The sequence below is a fragment of the Pistacia vera genome, unplaced genomic scaffold (assembly GCF_008641045.1).
Source record: "Pistacia vera cultivar Batoury unplaced genomic scaffold, PisVer_v2 Contig272, whole genome shotgun sequence".
NCBI lineage: Eukaryota > Viridiplantae > Streptophyta > Magnoliopsida > Sapindales > Anacardiaceae > Pistacia > Pistacia vera.
Window position 1 is genome coordinate 27898 of NW_022196082.1, and position 7610 is coordinate 35507.

Here is a 7610-nt window from a genome sequence, read left to right on the forward strand (position 1 = left end):
CGTAATGATGGAAGAGGTATGGTTCTTGTCAGTGTAGCAAGTGAATGCCAAGCTTGCGAGTGGCTAGGGATCATCCACCTGCCCAAGCCTATGCAATTTGAGAATATCTCTCGTGCAGACAACCAATAGGATGCAAGGCAGGACTTGCACGGCACCTACCCACTTGCAGACTTGTAATCATTACTTTGAATTCTCCCACTATAAATAGAGGACTCCTCCATCATTTACGGGATTGGCTTATCTTAGTCTAAAATAGCATTCTCTCTCTGTCTCTATCTTTGTCTCTGTCTCTCTCTCTCTATCTCTGTCTCTGTCTCTGTCTCTGTCTCTGTCTTTCTCTCTCTCTCTCTCTCTCTCTCTCTCTATATATATATATATATATATATATATTCTCTCTAGATTGTAACTCAGCTCGTTACGTGCGATCTGATTATAACCTTCTATTAATACAATCGTAGTGAATGTAGGAATCGCTTTTGAGCATCTGAACCACTTTAAAAACATTCTTTTGTTTACTCTCTTGCTATATATTTCCATATCACATGTAACTTCTAAGCCTACTTAGCATTTTGCACGTGCGAGTCATTGGTGTAAAAATCAAGCATCAATAGTTTGGCACTAGAAGGAGGGCCTGATTTAGTACCTGCTATTCATTAGAAATCTCTGACTAATTGGTCCTATCCATCAGCAAATGGCTCGTAGTTTTGAAACTGAGTAGACCGACTTTGACAATGAGGAAATCCCTTAAGTACAAGATGACACTTCTCCCGAAGTGCCGCCAGTCTAGCAGAGTATCATGGCAGATATTCCTTCAACCTTACGGCTCGACCCAGCCATAATGAGTGAGGTTCAATAATACTCTCCAAACTATTAGCTAAAGGCTAGACCATCTGGATCAAGTCGTGCCACCAAAGTCCAATGAACCGATGCCACCGCCAAAAACGCCTGCAGGTTGTCAAAAGTGTAGAAAAGCACAAAAGCCCATATCGTGCGTACTGCAGTGCGCAAAAATAGGGAAAATCAAGTGGCGAGCAACGGACCAAAGGGCTCCAAGGGACCAGCAAACACTAGTCGTGCAACAGGTAAAATACCTATGGCATTGTGACTTGGTGACATGTTGCAGCATGAGCCATCCCATGCCATGTCGTATGGGCACTCCCACAAAAGTGCAAGGTAGTGAGATTCCCAATGTCACCGAAATGACGACCTCGACCGTCGTCATGCGGGAAACTCCCGTCATCTATAGGTTGGTTCGAACTACCGCGGAGACTGGGAAAACTCCCCGAGCCATTCAATGCCTTCACATGGCCCCAGCTAGTATGTGTCAAGGTTCATCGGAGCTTCTAGCCGAGTTGAGGAAGAGCCCGATTTGATATCTTTCCTCAATCGCAACTGTGTGAGTCGAAGCCATGTTACGGAAAGTGATCTCCAGGTAGCTCCACTGCCTCAGATTGAGGAATTTTAGTGAGCTTTGGATCAGCTTAAGGCTCAGCAGAATGAGCGTGGGAAGGTTATAGAGGCATGTCCCTTTTCTCTAGCAGTTTTAGCTGTTCCTCTCCCATCGAGATTCAAAATGCCCAACATGCGGGCATTCGATGGGAATTCATATTCACAGGATCACCTTTACGAGTTCAACGACCTCATAAAACTCCACTAAGACTCCAACTTGGCCAAATGTCACTACTTAGAAGTAACCCTAACTGCCTATGCCAAGCGCTAGTTCAGGTCACTTCCCATGGGATCTGTTAGCTTATGACATCAAATGAGCTCATAATTCCTGAGACACGTCCAAGTGAACATGAAGTTCTCAATGCCGTTGAGCTACCTAAGCAACATATAGTAGGAGAGGGATGAATCCCTCAAATCTTACATAGACAGGTTCCACAAGGAACTCCACAAAGTAGCTCATACTCCTGAGGAGTCTGTTCAGACTCTTATTATCACGAGGGTTCACCGCAGACAGATTTGTGGAAGGAACTGCAATCAAAGGACGATGTTTTCCTCACTCGCTTCTACAACCTCACTAAGAAATACCTCTGAATTGAAAATTTCATGGCCGATCTCAATCACCACGACCCCGATCCCTCGAGCAGTGCTCCCAACCCGGGGGAGAATAGTAGAAGGTTTGATCACAAAGGGCTAATGACGATCAGTGAAAAGGAAAGACGCAGCAATTTGAGCCCAAGAAATCTTATGTCCTGGTTCCTCATCGCGATTGTGACAAAAATCAATACACTCATTTGAATGTCTCAGTGTCGACAATTCTGGATAAGTCAAAGGAGGCCAGCCTGCTCGAAGAGCTAGAGCCTATGAAGAATCCCCCCTAAGCCAGAAATAGCAAAGAATACTGCACTATCATCAGGATAATGGGTATCATACCCATGAGTATCAGGCTCTCAAACGAGCAATCAAAGACCTCATTAGGGAGGGGCATTTCAAAGAGTACGTTGATGGTCTGACTCCCGTTTAGGAAAAGGATCAAAAGGAACAAGGGAAGAAGCTCCATAGTCACAAGGTTCTCTACTGTGTAGAGATCACCTTTAAGGGACTGCACCTCATGGAGAATTCTCAAAGCGCCTAGGAGAGGTACGCTTGGGAAGCCCATCATGACCTCATGAGTATAATGAGCACGGTGCCACGAACTATTAAGGTTCACAAGGAAGAAGAGATCACCTTCTTTGAGAAAGATGCGATAGGATTGCATCACCCCCATAAGGATGCACTTGTCATCGTGCCTGAAATAGGTCGGTGTGAAGTCCACAGAATATTGGTGGACAATAAAACCACTGTGAATCTCCTGTTTCAACAAGCTTTTGAGAAAATACAACTAGATGAGATAGACCTAAAGCCTGCCTCCATCCCTCTCTATGGTTTTACTAGGGATCATCTGATTCTTAGGGGAACGATCTCATTCTCGGTCATGTTGGGTGAAAAGAATGAAATGACCTAAATGACAGAATATTTAGTGGTAGACTGTCCGTCTGCCTTCAATAGGATTTTGGGAGGACCTCTACTAAGAAATTATAAAGCAATCACCTCCATCTACCATCTAAAAATGAAGTTTCTCACCTCGATAGGGATCGGGGAAGCAAACAGATCTCAATACGAATCTCGCGACTGCTACATGAGGTCAGTGCAGATGGCGTGCAAGGGAAAATGAAGGCCAATAAGCATCCCCTAGTAGGCCATAGCGATCAATAGGATCGAGTCACAGCCCGGCCCAATAGAGGATAACATGGATCCTTGCATCCAAGAGTGCCCTCACAGTAGGCTAATTAAGGACTTATCTAAGGTGTCAGTTGACCAAAATGAGCCGACCCGAGTGTTGAGAATCAGGGGTAATCTCAACCTCAAATCGCCAAAAATCTAACAAGTTTCCTCAAAGAGACTATCGACATTTTTGCATGGACTCATGCTAACATGATCGGGATCAGCCTGAATGTCATATGTCATGCACTAAACATTGACAGTGCGGTCAAGCCAGTTCACTAGAAGAGAAGAGCAATGGACCTTGAACGCTATACTGCCTTGAAAACTAAGGTAGATAAGCTCCTTTTAAACCGAACCATTCGGGAAGCGCTTTACCCAAGCTGGGTTGCAAATCCGGTCTTGGTAAAGAAGCCCAATGGCAAGTGGCGAACCTGTGTTGACTTCACCGACAACAACAAAGCCTGTCCAAAAAACAGCTTTCCCTTACTAAGGATTGACCAGCTCATCACTGCCACCTCCAAGCATGAGCTACTGAGTTTTATGGACGTTTACTCGGGATATAATCAGATCCTGATGTATGCATCAGACAAAGAGCATACATCATTCGTTACAGATTGAGGACTATATTGTTACAAGGTCATGCCTTTCAACCTAAAAACCATTGAGGCAACTTACCGGTGACTGGTTAACCATATGTTTTTCGAGTATATCAGAAAATCGATGGAAGTCTATTTTGATGAAATGTTGGTCAAATCGCATGTCACTTCAGATCACATAGCGCATCTTGTAGAGATGTTTGACGTACTCTGAAGGTACAGAATGAAGCTCAATCCTCTTAAATGCTCATTCGGAGTATCCTCAGGAAAATTCCTAGGGTATATGGTTAACTAGAGGGGAATCGAAATCAACCCCAAGAAAATCCAAGCTCTTCTTGATATGAAAAGCCCAAACCGAAAACAGGTTAAGAGCCTGAATGGGAGAATAACAGCTCTCAATCGCTTCATATCAAGAGGAACAAATCGTTGCTTGCCATTTTTTAATATACTTAGGACCAAAAAAAATTTTGAATGGACTCCAGAGTGCGAGTAGGCTTTTCAGAGTATAAAAGAACACCTCAGAAAGTCACCACTTCTATCCAAGTCTCTTCCCAAGGAAATTCTACTCCTGTACTTGTCTATCTCTCAGCATGCGGTCAGCAAATATCTCATTCAGGAAGAGGACATAGTACAATGGCCACTGTATTATGTGAGCAAGCGATTACTGGACACCAAGATACAGTATCCAGAAATGGAACGATTAGCTTATGCCCTACTGATCACCTTTAGGAAGTTGCGACCCTTCTTCCATGCCCACACAATCCATGTTCTAACCTCAGGCAAGTTCTTTAGAAGCCGGAAGCTTCAGGTAAGTTACTCAAATGGGCAATGGAATTGAGTCAGTTCGATCTGCATTATAGACTGAAAGCAACCATTAAAGGGCAATTCGATTTTCATTATAGACTAAAAACAACCATCAAAGGGTAGGCTATTGCTGATTTCATTTCAAAATTCTCGTACTAGCCGAATCAAGAATCCGAGCAGCAAGCCAACAAAGTCACCTAGGAAACCATTCAGAACTTATTGACTTTGAGCCTCTATATCGATGGTTCCTCAAACAGAAAAAGAGTCAGGTAGGTCTTCTCCTCCTCAGTCCCAAAGGGACTCACATCCATGAAAATTTTCAATTAGTGTTCCAAGCTACGAACAACGAGGCTGAATATGAAGCAGTGCTCGCTGGTCTGCGATTAGCAAGAGAAATGGGATCAAGCGCGATCAGTATTCATAGCGATTCCCAGCTTGTTGTTAATTAGATCTTGGAGAAAATCAAGCCAAGGAAGAGAAAATGATCAGCTATCTAAAGAAAGCTAAGGTCGCACTCGAGTATTTCAAGCACTTCACGATCAAGCAAATTCTAAGAGAAAGTAACTTTGTTGCAGACGCCTTGGAAATAATAGCCTCATTGTCAGACTCAGATGTGTCAGAAATATTCTAGTTCAGTACATAGAGATTCCTAGTATCAGCTCACTCGAGCATACCGTAGCTACAACAGAGTCAATTTCTTGGATGACTCCAATCATTCAGTATCTCCGAGATGAGACTCTGCCCAGTGACAAGACTAAGGCAAAAATCCTGGGCACCAAAGCTGCTCGTTACACGCTCGTCGGAGATCAGTTGTACAAGTGAGGGTTTAGCGCCCTTCTCCTCTGATGTGTAACTGACAAATAAGCAAACTATATTATGAGGGAGATACATGAAGGGATCTATGGTAAGCACACTGCTGCATGATTCCTCACCAACAAAATTGTCCACCAAGGGTACTATTGGCCCTGCTTCAGGAAGGCACTTTTAATTTTGTGAAAAAGTGTAACAAGTGCTAGTAGTTCGCAAACATCCCGCGAGCTTCTTCCCACCAACTAACAACAATGACCAGCCCTTAGCCATTCTCCATGTGAGGAATTGATCTAATTGGGTTCATGCCAGCCGGAAAAGGGGGCGTCAAGTATGCTATGGTCGCAGTAGATTACTTCACCAAATGGGCCAAGGCTGAACCTCTAGCCACGATCACTACCAAGAAACGCAAGGACTTCGTCTTCAAGAATATAGCTGCCACTACAGGATTCCTCATATACTCATCTCTAATAATGGGAAGCAGTTCGATAATGAGGAATTCAAATAGTTTTGTGATGTGCTGGGGACCCATAAGAAGTTCGCCTCAGTCGCAAGACCGCAAGCCAATAGTCAGGTTGAAGCTATTAACAAAACCATTAAGCACACTTTGAAGGCCAAGCTTGGCACTACCAAGGGTAATTGGGTCGATAACCTCTCAAAAGTTCTATGGGCATATAGAACAACTCTGAGAACCTCTACTTCAGAAATGCCCTTCTTGCTAACATATGGCTGCAAGGCTATGATCCCAGTGGAAGTAGGGACTGGTTCACTCTGGAGAGACCTATTCAATGAAACAGACAATGAAGCATTTTTACGTGCAAGTCTGGACCTAGTTGAAGAACATCACGACAAGACTCGATTAAGGATAGTATCCTACCAGCAGCGTGCGAAAAAGGTTCTTTGACTCTAAGGTTAGGAGAAGAGATTTTCAGGTCGGCGACCTAATTCTGAAAGAAGTCATTCTTAGTACAAGGGAATCAAGTGTGGGGTTACTAGGACCTAACTAGGAAGGCCCATACCATATCTCCAAGGTAATACGACTAGGAATGTATCACCTCAAGAGGCTTAACGGTTTCGAAGTAACACAGGCTTGGAATGTTGAGTGTCTTCGCTCCTATTACCAATAATTCCGAACTCGCTCTTAAATTTCCATTTCTTTTACTTGTAACCTTTGTAAATAAGATCGTTCCTCTTTGTCTTGAACAAATATGCCTTGTATGATCTTGTTCGTTATGATGTTTTACTAGTTTCCTGTTCGGATATGTAACATTAGCTTTGTGAAGTACTCGAAATTAGAAGTGCTATCACAAATGGCTAAAAATAATTCTTTTATATATATGTAATTCGAATAAGTATAGTGGGCACCAAAAAAGAGATAAGTAATACAAAGAAAGAGTCAAAAGAAAAGCTGTGCAGAAGCAGAAGAAGTGATCATTGGTCTCCACCTCTAAGCTTTATGGGCACGACCTCTGTATCCCCTGGTTGGTCGCCAACCATCCAGTCAGCTACTAGGTCCTCAGGAACATATTCCTCCTACTAGTCGTCCTCTGGAGGAGGCTCTTGTCCCTCTTCCTCTTCCTCTTCGGCCTCATCATCAGCTCGGGCCATAGAAGCAAGGATGTCCTGATATTCAATCGGGAGGTCAGAGAGGTTTATCCCTGGATTCCTTGGTCGCAAGCTGTAGATGGCATGAATTGCCCAGTCAGCAGTCTTCCTCTCGAGTTCACGATTTTTCCGTTTCATTTGATCACTTAATGAAGCGAATCACCTTTGGGAAAGCTCGAGGTCCATTTCTAGTGCTTTCTTTTGCTTCTTAGAATTTTCCCACAGTCCAGCTCTCTCTTATTTGGCCTTCATGGCTAGCCTAGAGTTTACCTTTAGCTCTTGCTCTTTCTCGCCAGACTCTTTAGTGAGTCTGGTCACTGTCCTTTGGAGCTCTTTGTTCTCTTTGCCTTTTTTCTCGAGCTCAGTCTTCTGGAACTCCACTATGCAGAGGGCAGAGTTTCTCTCCTTCAAGTATTGATTCGCCTAGATGTGATACACCTTTGTCTTTGTGTCCAGAGCTGTGAAGTCCTTTTTTAGCTTGACATTCTCATCCCTTAGCTTGTGGAGCCCTCTAGTAGAGTCTAGATTGATCTTGTGTTGGGCCATATGCAAGGCGAGCAAAGACTGCATGAGAAAAGAAATAAGAGC